This window comes from Cupressus sempervirens, chromosome 3 (genome assembly GCF_028749045.1).
Source record: "Cupressus sempervirens isolate cs-2001-9-10 chromosome 3, ASM2874904v1, whole genome shotgun sequence".
Lineage (NCBI taxonomy): Eukaryota > Viridiplantae > Streptophyta > Pinopsida > Cupressales > Cupressaceae > Cupressus > Cupressus sempervirens.
This window is the reverse complement of record NC_143120.1, coordinates 341,210,598-341,226,433: the sequence shown is the minus strand read 5'-3', so window position 1 is coordinate 341,226,433 and position 15,836 is coordinate 341,210,598. Positions and strand designations below refer to the sequence as shown.

The 15,836-nt window shown below is 35.0% G+C and overlaps 1 long non-coding RNA gene and 1 pseudogene across 5 annotated transcripts in view; one reads left to right on the top strand and one right to left on the bottom strand.

The window, feature by feature from the left end:
* Nucleotides 1–15,836, top strand: part of LOC149566386 (uncharacterized) — a 72,382-nt gene that overhangs the window by 12,171 nt on the left and 44,375 nt on the right. Inside the window, exon 2 of one of the 4 annotated variants that reach the window (XR_016362182.1) lies at nucleotides 7,201–10,234. The exons of 2 other annotated variants lie outside the window; for them this stretch is intronic. This is a non-coding gene — a long non-coding RNA (uncharacterized LOC149566386). Of the gene's footprint in view, nucleotides 1–5,412; nucleotides 10,235–15,836 lie in introns of those variants that run through there. One more of the 4 variants, XR_016362180.1, reaches the window with a different exon arrangement.
* LOC149566387 (disease resistance protein Roq1-like) lies at nucleotides 44–4,943 on the bottom strand (annotated as a pseudogene). The gene is made up of 5 exons (XR_016362179.1): nucleotides 3,931–4,943; nucleotides 2,541–3,615; nucleotides 1,994–2,275; nucleotides 717–1,888; nucleotides 44–629 (listed from the first exon to the last, which is right to left on the bottom strand). The product of XR_016362179.1 is annotated as a disease resistance protein Roq1-like (transcript).

Sequence of the window (15,836 nt, the reverse complement as noted above, 5' to 3'; positions counted from 1 at the left end):
ACATCATTTAACTACTACTTATAAATTATGTAATAATAAAATATTTATTCAAAAACTTTCAATTTGAAATAAATAAATGTACTTTGAATACAAAACTTGAAGTAAATAAATTAATAAAGTGAAAATTGCTGTGAATTTAATAAGCAGAAATGTGATTCTGTTATTTGATATCATGTCGAGAGTCGCGCCAACAAGTGGTGGAAGCTTTCCATCACGCTCCCTTTTGGACCTTTCACGACCACACCTCTCTCCACTCGACCATTCGTGTCTCCTAAACGTTTCAACTTGAAAGCTATGGGGAAAACATATTTGAGCACGGATTTAAAATCTTGGTCGAAGACAGTTATCGATGTCCATCTGCCCTCGTCAACCTCCGCAGATTTATTTCTTGAGCAACAGAAACTCCCACTTTGAGTAACAGAATTCATGACCAAACACAGCATCATGGCATTGCCATCGGAGGGACGCTTTCCGAACAGGTCATAGAGGATATGCTGGCTAGATTTGAGTTTCTTGCCATTAAAGGAGTGCACGACGGAGAGATTGGGAAAGGCTGAAGAGCTTATAAGTGACCCTGCACCAGCCAATGCCTTTGTATATATTCCTATTATTTGATCATCTGGCCATTTCTGTCCAAATAGGAAAGCAACATTCATGATGACAATGAAATGAACAAGAGAATTAGAATTAATAGGTTTTCTGGAAACAATTATTACCTGAATTGTTTGAATGCAATGCTCTACGGCTGATATCTTCTCTACAACGAGCTTCAACCTTCTTAATCTTTGTCTTCGTATCCAACATTCTATCTCCAACAGTTGAAAGCATTCACCTTCTATCTCGAGCTCCTCCAATGATGTGCAGTGTTCTAAACCTTGTATTGTCTCGACTCTGTGGCCATCTTGCAGTTGAAATACTTTCAGTGAAACCAATTTATCAAAAACTGGAAGTGTCTTCAACTCTGGACACCTGCTTAGATATAAGTATTGAAGGTTTACTGCACCGCCAATACCACTTATGTTGCTTAGCAATCCACATCTAAAGATGGAGATATCTTCCACTGCTGTAGGTAGAGTTCCGACCTCCGCTAAATAGCAATTCCGAAAAAGTGAAATTCTTTTAAGGCCTGGACAGCATTCTGAAGAAATTGAAATCTTTGACACATGTGTACTCGCTAGCCTCATTTCCTTCAGATTGCTCCAAAAAGAAGTAAACGGACCACCGATTGGCAAACCTGAAATATCTAGATACTGAAGATTAATCATTTGCTTAATCAATGAAACTGGTTCAGCTTGCACTTGTAACTTTATTAATACCAATCGCTCTAAACGAGTGAGACTCGCCATAGAATCCGGTAAAGATTGCATATCGAAACACCCATACTCAGGCCATATCTCCATCACTCTCAACTTGTTGAGTTGACCGATGTTAATTGGGAGCTCCCTCAAACTAGTTTCATTTAAATAGAGCTCACTCAAAGAAGCCTGGTTTGTGAGGTGGGAAGGCAACTTTTCCAGTTGATAGCAGTTGTTAAGATTAAAATACTCCAATTTTGACATGTTTTCCAGGATGTCCAACTGTATGGTGAGCGAATGACAAAGGTTCAAATTAAGATGTTGTAGGAGCGTGAGCTGCTTGAAAGAATTTGCAACATTCTCAACTGATAACATTCACTTAAATCTAAATGTCGCAGCGATGAAAGCTTTGTACATAAACTCAATTTCAAGTGCTCCAATGATTGAAGACGGCAAATTTCTTCCGGCAGACTCTTCACCTTGCAGAAAGACAGGGATAACTTTTTCAAATTGTCGAGATATCCGACGGACTTTGGAATCACTTGAAGTCGACGACAGTCAGAAATAATCAACTCTCTTAACTGCACTGGAAACTACGACCAATTTTTAAAGTCTATTAAGCCAAATATAAACATTGGAAAGGAATATTTAATTCAAACTAATAAAGATTGCAGAGAACTGCAGAGGAAAATACTTACTTCCCTCTCATTCTTCCACAGTCCTACCATCCTGTGGCAGTCATAAAATTCTAAAACTCTCAATGTATTCAGTGGTATCCATGATGGAAGATATCTATGATCGATTCCAGTACAACTAAGCCATGCCAACTCTCTTGAAAATTTGGCAATGTGTAAATACTCCCCGTAGCCTATCCCCACCACAAACATTTTCAAACCATGAGGGAAGGGCCTCCACAAAGACATGAAACCAGGAAACTCGGTGCCGCCATTAGTTGTTGCGTTCAATATCATTCCTCTTATCTGAATAGGAATAATTAAAAGCCACAAACTTAAATGGGAACAAATATATAATTCTTCATTTCTTTGTAGAAAAAGTAGAAGCCACAAACTTAAAGAGGAACAAATATTTCATTCCTCTTATCTGTGCAGAAAAAAGTAAAAGCCACAAACTTAAAAGAAAACAAAGTAAACATGCAAACTTTAAAAAAACAACAAAATTTAATCAGATTTCAATCCAATGATTTATAATTTTATAACAGCATCTAAAACAATTTATTTAGCTCACCTGCTCTTGAGTAATCATTAACTGGTCTGGAGACCATATACGATAAGGTTGAAGAGTACTTGCAATTTCTCTTCCCAAATCTCTTACATGATCATGCATTCTAATCTTCTCTCCATCAACAAGTTCAACAAGACACTTATTTTCAAGCTTCTGCCAACCCCACAGACCACTCCAGCCTGATCCTTCCCATACTGCAATGGCAGTCATCTTGTGTACGCCAATAAAGGAACAAGCTATGTCTAAAAACATTTGTTTTTCTTCTTTATCTAGAGCATCATAGCTTATTCTCAGCCTATTTATAATATCTTCAGGCAATACTTTACAAATCTTATGTAATAGATCCTTCCACAAATCTTTATCGAAGCAATCATAAAGCTGAGCTCCAAATACCTTTAAAGACAAAGGTAGCCCATGGCTAGCACTTACAAATTCTTCGACGAGATTCTCAAATCCCTGTAATGGAGAAGACCGTAAGAAGGAATGCCAACAAAAAAGTTGCTTGGCATGGAACTGATTCATTGGTTTCATTACATAAACAAAAGAGATCCCCCAAACCTTGAGGACTTCCCTGTCCCGTGTTGTAACAATGACCAAACTCCCTGATGCAAGGCTGCCCGTTCCCGGCAGTAAAGCTTCTAGTTGATCCCTATGATCAACGTCATCCAAAATGACAAATACAGGAAGAGATCTCAAATAATTACAGAGAATATTTTTGCCTTGATCTGCATTATGAAATGGCTGATCATTGCAATTATACCCCAGATCTGTAAGGAGCTGCTTTTGCTTTATATACAACTCGTTTTTCTTTGCAGCATCTCTAACATCAAAAACAAAACTAGATTTATGTATAGATGAATACTTCCTATTGTATAATTCTTTTGCCAGAGTGGTTTTTCCAGAACCACCCATACCCCAAATTCCAATAATTTGAACACCAACATATTCACTAACTGTCCTTTCAAAATCTGCTACAATTTCTTCAAAACCCACAGGATGTGTTGCTACCTCTAATGGTACTCTTTCCACTAATTTCAACGCACGATTCACAATACTCTTCACCACGCTTCGCTCCTCTCTAAACAATGGTGAAACAATAAAGTTTTGGAAAGAGAAATTTTAGAACAAAAGAAGAATTACTAAACAGCAGTCATTTAACAAAAAGAAGTATAAAGATTTGAAAAATATTGCATGAAATGTAAGGTACGAAAGCAGATGCAGAGAGAAACAGAGCATGCGTTTACTCACTCTTCATTATTGATGGTTTCGCCCATATTAAATGAGACAGTGTGCAGTGCCATCTTAAATTTATAACAACTAGAGAAATACCTAGTGCAAGAAATGGAAGGTACGAAAACAGATGCAGAGAGAAACAGAGCATGCGTTTACTCACTCATCATTATTGACGGTTTCGCCCATATTAAATGAGACACTGTGCAGTGCCATCTTCCACTGCTCAAGCTTGTCCATGCTATATCTACTCTTCTTTTCATGCTCCAAAAAGGGGGCTGCGTAGATTCCTCTCCCATGAACCAAATGGCGGAGATCGTCGGGGCTTACTTTGTAGAAAATAGGAATGACAGGTGCCCCAGTTTTGAGCATGAAGGAGAGCTCGGCAAGACACCAAGGCGATTGTGCATACGTGGGAGAAAATATGGCAACATGAAGGGAAGCAGTGGACATGGCATGTTCTAGTGCTTCAGGAAAGCGTTCCCCTAATTGGAGACCATGGGAATCAAGAAAGACCTTGAGACCCATCGCATGGAGGGCATTGTAGATGTCTGTGGCCAGCCTCTGCTTTACATCGGGACCTCGATGATTAATAAAAACATCGAAGGGCGCCCTCTCTGTAGAAGAAGCAGATGCAGGGGGAAATGGAGGAGCAAGCCCATCAAAAGCATTTACAATTTCACTCTCTGCTTGTCGAGAAGTAGAAGCCATGGAATCTGAGTACCCAACTGAACACAAAAACAGAGGGGAAAAAAGAGCAAAGCCGCTCAACTTGTAGAGCAGAGAGAAACAGGGGAGATATGTAAACTGGTCACTCAACTTGTAGAACAGAAGCGAGGAAGGATGGTAAGATTAGGAAAGCGAAATTTCCTCGAAAAAACAAGGAACGGTAGACCATAAAGTTAATTCAGTCCCCAAATTTTCTCTTATTCGAAGATTGTAGTTGGATTTGGATTACGTTTATAAATGCGATTTCAACATTAATATTTTAATTTTGATTATTAGTGAACTTTAGACTCTATCGAGCTAAGACTATTCAAAAAAAGCGTTTCCGGGTGAATATTTCGGGACCCACAAATCTTGTCGATTGCATTCTTTAGCGTGTGGAAAATGCTGAGAAGCAGCGAGAAGAAGGCAACTGTGAAATGAAAAGAATAAAGCTAAAACAGGTACAATTACTGAGTTGATTTCTTAATGGCAGACAAAGTCTTTAGCGTGTGGAAAAATAGAAGAAAATTTGTTAAAGAATGCAAGTGACATTTTGACGAAATGCTATGGGGCAAAAGTGACGTTTTGCATGTGTTGAGGTCGAGTTTAGGTAAGTGGTTTCATGCGAGTGAAGTGGCTTCAAAAAACATTTAAAATTATTCTTTATAAGTGCTTCAAACATGTAGAGTGAATCTTTAGCTCTTCTCTATATTACATTGTTGTATGTTTCTCGTTCTCAATTTATTTTCTTGAATCATTCCTTTTTACAAAATTAGTTTTGCATGCCACTGCAAAGCATACCGGTTGTTTCAATTGGGATTGCATAACCCTAATTAAACTATAATATTTTGTGAATTTGTTATATTATAAACCCTGAAGAGAGAGAATTTTATAATTGCTTTGTTGTAACAGTTTATTCGTAGACTATTTTCTGCAGGTCACAAAAAAATCTACCAGTTCTGGTGGGTGTTCTTCTGCATCCTCTGCTAAGTTTCTCGTCATAGTTTCAACAGGTTCTTTCCAGTTTAGGGTTGCATAATTTCTATGTATTCTCCATTATCGATTCAATGGAGGCATTGGTTGTGTAGTCTAATTTTCATGTTGTTTTACATTTTTTATTTAATTGCAGAGGCTTAGAAGGCCTACAAAACTCAAATAATGGAGGCTCCCTAGAATTCGTCTTCTACCCTAAGAATGTGACATCTGTTCTATTTGGATCCTTCTAGGCGATCCTTTTTCCCCAACCTTTCCTTATTTTGATAGTACTATTTTTGCCAATAAAAAACTATGCAAATACAAAATACCTATGAGTTATTGCCCCTTAATACCTCCACATGTCACTGTATTGCCAATTTAAAATGAAATTTATTTTAGTTCTTTATATAGAACCATCTTTTGTAATAGAGTTGAAAGCCAAATTGAGAATTGCATTAATATGGTAGAAACAAACGTGATAAATATAGGGCTCAAAATGTCTTCCATAAAGGGGGCATATAGACTGAAAGCCTTGTTTCTTCACTTTGTGATTGATTTGATAAGGTAACATATTTGGCATGTAAAGTGAGGAAATATAATGCTCCTTTCATTCTCCTTGGGAATATTCGGACTTGAAATCGATCTTCATTAGGATCTCATCATTTTCCTACTTTCTCAAGAATTCGTCTTTGAAAAATATAGCTATCATAGAACTATGGTTCTTGCACTCTTCTGAAAAAAATTCTTTACCCACTCAACTGATAGCTTCAAGTGTCTATGTTAAGAATGCGTATCCACATAATCCTACCCAAGTCTCAAACTATAGCCAAATGTTCATTTAAATTTGTCAAGAACATACCCAATGAAGCATCAATGCATATCCGATCCATTCCTACTATTAACAAATACATCACCTCAAATTCAATAAATAAATAAATAACACCTAAAATTATTGAAAAGGTAATGATTCCTCATTAAATATCATTTACAAGAATCACCTGATTGTCTTTCCCAAGTAGTTCAAGTAATCCTTATGAAAATATATTCTTCTCATATCTTGCAAAGCATCTTGTAATGTACCAATTTCTCAATTTTGCATAGCATGTTCAACCATTTGAAGGTAAGATTAGAATGGACACCTTATCTTCTAGGCATTTCTTTATGTGTAGGATTATTAACTGTAAGCTTATTTAAGCCTTCCATTGGAGTCTTCAAATGACTTTATTGGTTGGGTTCTTGGAAATCTAAATGCATAAGTACTTATGATTACAACTCTCATTTTGGATGCAAATCTAAACATATTTTTTCCTTATGGACCTATAGATATTTGATACTTAACAATTATTTCTTTTAAAATGATATAGCCTAAGAGAGATTTTTTAATGTCTTGCTTTGTTTAGCCCATGCCTCGTGCTGTGCTATAAAAATCTACATTCAAATTCTATCTTTGATGATGCTAATATGTTGTAATCTCTTGAGCTTGTCTTCATTTTCCATATTTTTGGGGCTCGATGATGCTAATATGTTGTAATCTCTTGAGCTTGTCTTCTTTTTCCATATTTTTGGGGCTCTTGGAACTCATGTTCATGTGGTTCCTCTAGCTCTAACATGGGTCAAATTTTTTAATTTCAATTCAATGCAAATGCTTATGAGTTTATCCATGTGTAGCAGTTTAGGTCACTTAGATACTTCAGTTCCAAGTTCCAACTATAGTTCTCTCTATGCATTATTGATGAGCTTATTCGTGTAGGGAGAAATAATTTTGCTTTACATCGGGACCCCGATGATTAATAAAAACATTGAAGGGCGCCCTCTCTGTAGAAGAAGTAGATGCAAGGGAAAATAGTGGAGCAAGGTGGTGCAGGAGCACCCACATAAAGTATTTAGGTCAAAGTTTTTAGGTCAAATTTTATGTATTTAGGTCAAGTTTTATGCATGAGCCAACTTGAGAAATTTCGATAAAATATTTTTCTTGGGATTTGTATAGATCATTGTGGGGTCATTCCTCCCCATTCTATACTAATCTAGAATTTTCTATAAGTTGTTTTTCCTACTTTGTAATAATCTAGAATTTTTCCATAGACCGTCTTAGCAAGTATAAATAGAGTTTTAGGTTTAGGTTTAGGTCAAGCTAGAGAGAAAGTTGGAGAGCAAAGTCTTTGGATACGAGGATACAGAGAAAAGAAATCTACAGGAGAGTTAATGTACTGTTCATTTGCTAAATTTAATAGAAGAATTTTATAATCTATCTCTAGTTGGTGCCAGTTCCTGTGTGTTTGCTTCCGTTGTGTTTTACCTCTACATCATTTTTGGTATCAGAGCTTGGGGAAAGCTCCTAAGGCACTTGGGAAAAGCTTGGGGAAAGCTTTTGGATTTTGTGATAGGTTGAGGAAAGAATCTGTAAGAGTGGCCACAAGACTAGGTTGAGTGGAGAGAACCTAGATAGAAGACAATGGTCACAAGAGGATATTTATCTCATGATCAGAAGATACTATTAGATGCATGGGTTTCATATTGGGATTTTTAGAATAAGAAGAAGGAAGAAGCAAAGAAAAAGAGTAGAAGAGAAAAGGAAGAAAAGAGAGGAGGAAGCCAAAATAGATCAAGATATAAAAGAACAAATGGAATTCCTCATGAGGGAACTTAAAAAAGGGGAAGAAAATTTAGTGAGACTAAAAGAAGAACTGCAGAAAAATATGGAAAGGAAAATAGTGATCTAAAGAAACAATCCTTTGAGGTTACAAAAGCTTGTGAAGATGGAATAGAGAACGCGGTTGCCTTTGAAGAGAAGATTTGTCCATTGGAAGGACAAAATGAACAAATTGATGCTGATATAAAACGTTTGCAGCAAATAGTTGTTGATGAACCTAATGATAAAAAGGTTCTTGCAGATAGAAAAGAGGTTGAAGTGGTAATTGTTGATGAGCCTTGTGATGAAAAGATTCATAAAGATGGAAAAGAGGTGGATGTGTTGGTTCTTGATGGAACCAAGAAATGGCATTTGAAGTTAAGAAAGAAAGTGGTATGGCCTATCAAAAGGATAGTAGCAGCAAGGAAGAAGACTTGTGATGAAGCTAAGAGGATAGAGGAGGCTCCAATAGTGATGAATTTGTCTCCAAGAATGGAGATATTGCAGCATAAGGGCATCCAAAAAAAGGATGCAAATGTTCCTGAAGTGAACAAAATCGATGAATTCATATATGATGAGGTCCCATTTGCTTTTTCTAATCTATTTATTACAAGTTTGCAGGAGTTCTATCTGAATTTTTATGTGGAAGAGGTTTATGAAAATATGAAAGTTGACTTGGGTACTTGGCAAAAGTACAAACAACAAATACCGTGGAATTGGAAGACAAGAAAGAGGAAGGCCAATCCAAGGGACTTGGATTCTATTGTCCCAGGGAGTATGGTGCAGGAGCATCAACATAAAGTATTTAGGTCAAATTTTATGTATTTAGGTCAAGTTTTATGCATGAGCCGACTTGAGAAATTTTGATAAAATAATTTTCTTGGGATTTGTACAAATCATTGTAGGGTCACTTCTCCCCATTCTATACTAATCTAGAATTTTCTATAAGTTGTTTTTCCTACTTTGTAATAATCTAGAATTTTTTCGTAGACCGTCTTAACAAGTATAAATGGAGTTTTAGGTTTAGGTTTAGGTCAAGCTGGAGAGAAAGTTGGAGAGCAAAGTCTTTGGATACGAACATACAGAGAAAATAAATCTACAGGAGAGCTAATGTACTGTTCATTTGCTAAATTTAATAGAAGAATTTTATAATCTATCTCTAGTTGGTGTCGGTTCCTGTGTGTTTGCTTCCATTGTGTTTTACCTTTGTATCACAAGCCCATCAAATGCATTTACAATTTCAGTCTCCGCTTGTCGAGAAGTAGAAGCCATGTAGTGCCTGCCCCTAGTTCGCATTTGTGCTAACATTGTTGAACTCTTTTTACGTTGATGGTTAGCAGCATTGTTATGAGATTATTAGATATTGTGCTATGGATTCAATTTATTATGTGATGAGATTACTTAGACTCTACATTTCATGTATGTATGATGATTATTTTCAATGTTTGCAGTTATTAATGATGATTAGGTAGATGGTTTATTATTATCATATGTGTTTTCTTATGGATACTTACCCCATACTTGCATGTGTATGGTGTGCGTGTTTGCTTTTGTATGGCGTGTCTGATGTGGTTAAGGAAGGGAGTCGTAGTCACCTGCTAGTCGGGATCTACACGATGCACCACTTCCTGCCATTGTCTGTTTAGTTTAGTATATATTGTGCTTGTACATGCATGGTTTTTATGCAGGTTGCAGGTACCGGGTATCAACTTCCTTGAATTGCCAAGATGAGCATACCCTATCACACTATCTCAATGATAAGAGAGGGGAGATAAATTCTCAAGTCCAAATCCCAACCCTTTAAGCCATTTGTTCTAATTGGAAAATTAGGACAAGTATCTGAGTTGAGTACCCTCCGAAAGTAGTAGTCCTTTGAATCTAGTTTCAAAACTACTAATTTATTTTTCAATATGGTTTATTTTTAGGTCCTCAAAAAAAGGGGGCCACAAAAAGTGGTACTGTTTATTCAGAAAAAACATAACACAGTACAAAGTGTGCTCCCCTTAAAATTTTAACTTTTTTAAAAAAAATTCTTTAATCGCTCTGGTGAAAAGTTACCTAACATTATGTAGTTTATCCCAAATTTTTTGGGTAACTTTATAATGTGTATTTTTTTAATAAATTTTTTAATTGGACACATTCCAAAAATGTGAAATATTTGTGTGCTCCCCCTAGAAATGATTGAAAAATAATCTAAAATCAAAACTTTTTTTTCAAAGTGTGTAGAATGGAGTCTAGTTTCTAAAAAACTAAGTTGTTGTGAAATTTGATGAATGAGCTAAAATCTACAACCCAATTAGTACATGTTGGTGTTTGACAAAAAATGGACATACATTCAAAATAAATTATAATTGAAAGGCTTGAAATAGTTCAAATAAAAAATAAATTATATGGTTGTATAGCTAACATAGAGACCTAAAATGTCATGTAACCTGATTTTATCGATGCTCAACCATAAGGAAACTCGAAGCAGAGCACACAAGAAAAATCAATCATTTTTTGTATGTTTGCAGCAAAACACATCTCAGACTAGTTTAGAGACTCCAAACCTTTGGGTTGGATCCCCAAGGAAAAACCAAACCTTAGGCTTGGTAGAATGCAAAGCTTTGAATAGCGCATGTGCACTATAGCGCATGCACGCTATCTAAATCTTTTTTAAATTTGGGTCTTAATAGCACGTACGCCTCACCTAGCTATGGATGTTAGGATTGGAAGAAATATATCTAACCAATAAAGTAGAGAAATAAAGCACAGGAAAAAATGAAGCAAGAATACACATAGAACTTAATGTGGTTAAAACACGATCTACATACACCAAATAGAGAGTCAAATATTATAATCCCTAAATCAAACTGATTACAATGGACAATCCCTTGCAACTCAATATTGCTACAAAATACTACAAAGTTCTCATATAAAAACCTTAACACTAAGTCATTTTATCAAACTTATGTTAGTCACAAAAATGGGGTTAGAATATATTAGTCATTAACAAAATCTTGGGGGCACTACCCTCAAACCCTTGTTGACCAATTTGGGGGGAAATTGAGCTAATAAAAGTTAAAAATAATTAATAATTAATCTCTCAGTATAATTAGGCTACATATAAGTACAATGGACCAAGTTAAAAATATGTCCCCAATAAAAAAGAGCATTATATTCAACAAATCAACTATGTTGTATTTTTTTAATTTGGACATGAACTATCCAAATCTTTATCTAAGCTAAAGAAATGATATTTAAAATTTTAAAATAAAAAGCACTAAAGTTTTCATTAAAAAGAATGAAAGAAAAAAATTCATGCACAAAGATATAAAGAAATTATTTAATATTATTTTCCTTATCAGATTTTTTCCATATGAGCTAAATGAGATTTGAAACTTTATAATAATAATAAATATGATTTTGTGATGTTGAGATGCAATTCAATTATTATTTAAAAGATTGAGATCAAAATAAGAAGAACAAGTTCTAGTTTATAAATTCTTGTCAATAGACAAATTAATTGTATATACAATTGAACATAGTGAGGAGCTCATTTTGCATAAATTTGTGGTCAATAAGTTTTTCATTTTCATAAGATTTTGTGCTAGTGATAAAAGAGGGAGTTTAATATTTGTTTTCCCTCTCATGGAAAAATCAACTACAACATTCATAGTTGCTCATGAGCATGGTGGGAAGAACTGGTTGTTCATTAATATCACTCCTGTATATGCTAGTGAATGGGCTAATTCATATGCCATTATATATGAATGGTTCTGGTGGTTCTCTTAAGAAATTCTTGCTTCCCATGTGGTAAATGATAGGGCTTAGGGGAGAAAGCTTGGAGCAGGGCACTAGGGTTTCAAAAAGTATTTCTTGGAGTGTGTTTGTGCAAATAGCCAGAATTTTTGTAAGGTGTTGTAATTATGTTTTTTTTGTTTTTGTTTTGATGGATATATAATTTAGTGCAACATTTAGGAAAAATATCAATGGCTATTTTCTTGTTTGTTTTGTATATGCAAAGCCCCCTTCTTAAAAAGTATATTTCTTGTAATTTTTATTTTCAATAAATCAAAACTATGTTTTGTTCTTATAATTCACTTAAACTCTTTTCTATTCCCTCTCATTGTTTCAGTTAGGGGTTCACATATACAACTATATTTTTAAATTTTTTTGTAAAAATTATCCAAACCATGAAAAGATCTTACCTCAATAGCACTCCTTAGAGTAGGCCTTTCAAGGATAGATTGCACTCTCTCTAGGTCCATTTTAAGACCATCTACTAAAAAAATAAATCCAAGTACACTAACTCCATAAAATTGCACTACTTTAGAGGCAAGAACCTACAACACAATGATAAATTGTGGACCTCTTATTTGGGAAGTCTTGGGTTTGAATATACACAATCTTAATAAATAATAATAATAATTAATCAAAACACAATAATAATTTATCTTGGCTTCGGCCTCTTTGTTGAAATCTGATTGAAAAGATCAAGGTATGAGAAAGATTGTTATAAGGGAGATTGTTATATGTTTCAATCATTGTTTTGTCACTGGTGTCAAATGTGCTATTTTTTGGTAAGACAATTGCTTATAGATTCAAGTACTATCACTTAGCTAATTGATGAGGAGGATTTGATCAATAAGATGTAACAATAGTAAAAGGGGCATACCCAGTTTATTACATCATTAAAAGCCATAAGATAATATCTGTATCTTTCAAGAAAGGCTCAAAGGTACAAGAAAGAATGATAACCAAATCTCTATAAACATGTCACCACAATCAACAAAGTGTTAAGGGTTAGCAAATAAAGAAATCCATCAAAATCTTAACACGAGACTAGGAGGGCCCATTTCATAAAGATATTTTAATGAATTAAATAATTAAAAAATTGATGAATTTAATTGTAATTAGAATTCAAAATTATTTAATAAATTGTTATCTAAAAGATAGTGAAAAATGATTAATTAAAATATTAATAATTAGGTTTAAGAATCGTTACTACTTACCATGATTTTAATGCATAATTTTTTTATTAAAATGAAGAGTGCCAAAGGTGAAGAACTATGCGGATTAAAGATGATTACATGGGGAGAAAACCGAGATGGAGCCAATGATAAAGGAAAACAAAACAAAAAAAAAATGTGAGAAGAATAAAGTTGCCATGGCAGGAGGACCAATCTGCATACACATTTCTTGTTCACTATTTTAAGTGAGTGAATGAAAAATTGAAACCTAAATTACGCAAAACTAGCAGAAGTAATTAATTGGAATTAGCCCTAATTGAAATGTTTTCAGCTTAACAAGTAAAGTCGAATGATAATAAACTCCAAAGACTACAACCGAAACCAAAAGATGAGGCTAAATTATAGCTATAGAATGTTTATCTTTATTATATGGGTCGATATATATAGTATCAAAATGCCATTGATAATATAGAAAGGGACATCATATTAAAGTATTCCCTACATGCTACTATTTGACTGAAAATGTAGGCAATAAAGCTATCTACAATAGGAACCCATGCCTATAATAGAGTGCAAGAACCAAACTTTTGGATTGAAGAATCATACAAAATGACCCAAATTACATATATTCATCATGTTCTCTTAAAAACCATAATAATTTCTATGGCTTCATGCAGAGTGGAGGCCCTTGAACCTAGGGGGAGCTCGTATGTCGATCTTCCCTTGCTGGTTTTGTCATAGTTAGGCAAACAAAATTCCACATCCTCTAGGTTGGAAAAGTCTACATTTGGATGAATGTAGGCATCATACGCCCTCAGATAGTTGGTGAGCCAATGCCTACCTGGGTCTTCAAAACTTCCCATCCACCTTAATAGGAAGTTGATGCTCGACTCCATTCTCAACCATTCACTAAAGAACTTGACATTATCCCTAATTACCAAGCATGGACACCTCGAGCTCCTACCAATTTCTAGACTATTTACTTCAAACTCCATGTAAACCTTAGGGAGTGGGATTTAGAGCCTAGCATCTATGTTGGCAACTACAATTTCCAGCCCAACTAACTAATAGGGATCAAAAATATTATGGGTTAGCTCGATAATATCCCATTTTTCCACTCCAGCCCTAGCTAAGCAACCTACCCAAAGCCCTACAATATCATTGTTAGTCCTCTAGGAGTATTCATAACTAAATGTCCCCTCTCCTAATACCTGACTAATTGCAACTTGACTCATATCATCTATTGGTCGGAGGAGCCGATTCCATCTCTCTTGTTTTATTGATCCATAGAAAGCCATAGTGTGGTTTTCAAAGGCATGGAAAGGACTAATATTGGAATCCATTAAACCTAAACCAAACCTCTACCTATTGCTCAGATGAAACCAATTGCTGGTTGAGTTAAAATGAAAATGCGTCCTGAATTTCACTAATAAATAGGGGAGGGAGAAAGATCTAAATGTGACATAATGATGATGACATCCAAATGATTATTAAGGTTCCTCTTGAATTCATCATGGAAAGTTAAATCACTCAAAAGTTAGATTTTCCTCAATATTGGGTGCCTAATTCGTATGAAATCAATTCACACGCAGGAATATAAATTGATTATGATTGTTTCTAGCACAATAAAGGATCAAAGATATGATTAAATGATAAGGTGTTATAACCATCAATTCCCAAATTGGCTAATTTATCGACCTCCTTGTTGCCTTCTATGTAAATATGTGAGAATCTAACTTCTTCGAATGTAGAAAGTGATTTGATGATATCTTCTAATTTGGAATTTAAAACCTAGTTTGGGGTTACTCCCTTCCTGAGAGAATTAATAATAATTTGGGAGTCCTCTTCAATCATAACTTTTTAAATTTTGAGTTTAATGCAAAGATTAATTCCTTCTTCAACTGCTTCAAGTTCTGCAATAGGTTTGGATCTTTCTGCTAACCAATTACCTAATTCATCTCTTATGATACATCCAATTCTAGCTTTACCTAGATTCCCTCTTGAAGCCCCATCAAAATTCAACTTCTTCCATCCTGGTGGTGGGGGTTTCCATTTATAGGTTTGTATGACTAGATTATTCTTCTTCTTGTAATAGAGGGGAGGGTTGATTAACAGTGGCCATCATTTTTTGATTTCTGCATCATAATCAAAGAAGGATCCTTCTTCTCTTGGTCTCTTCCTAAGATCACTATTCATCACTTCCAAAATTGCCACTTCTATTTTTGCATAAAGAGCTTGCTCAGATAGACTTTGGTTTTGAAAAATTCGGCAATTTCGTTCTTTCCAAATTTTCCATAAAGAAATTACTGGGGAGATATTCCAAATTTTACCATAGATTCTCTTAGAGACATCTTTAAGCCAACCTAATAAGTGATCTATCCAATTTCTAGGTAATGGGGAGGTCCAGTTCAATTTACTTTGAAGCCACCTCCAACAGTCCTGTGAAAATTTACATGCATATAAGAGGTGTTTTGCATTTTCTTCTGCTTCTTTGCATAAAATACATCTTGAGGGTCCTTCAAATTCCATTTTCCTAATTCTATATGTTGTTAATATTCTTTTTTGCATGGCTTCCTAGAGGAACATTCCTGCTTTTGGAAGACCTGTCGGATCCCAACATAAATTCAAGGGGAGGGTGTTAGCTTCCCATTTTGGCGAGTTTGTAATCATTCTATATCCTTCCTTAACTTTATAAATCCCATATTTTGATGTTACCCAAATTAGCTTGTCCTCCCAGTCTTTAATTGTAATAATTTGGTTCTTTAGAATGTTTTCTAGTTTCTCCTTATCTAACTGGTTAATTCC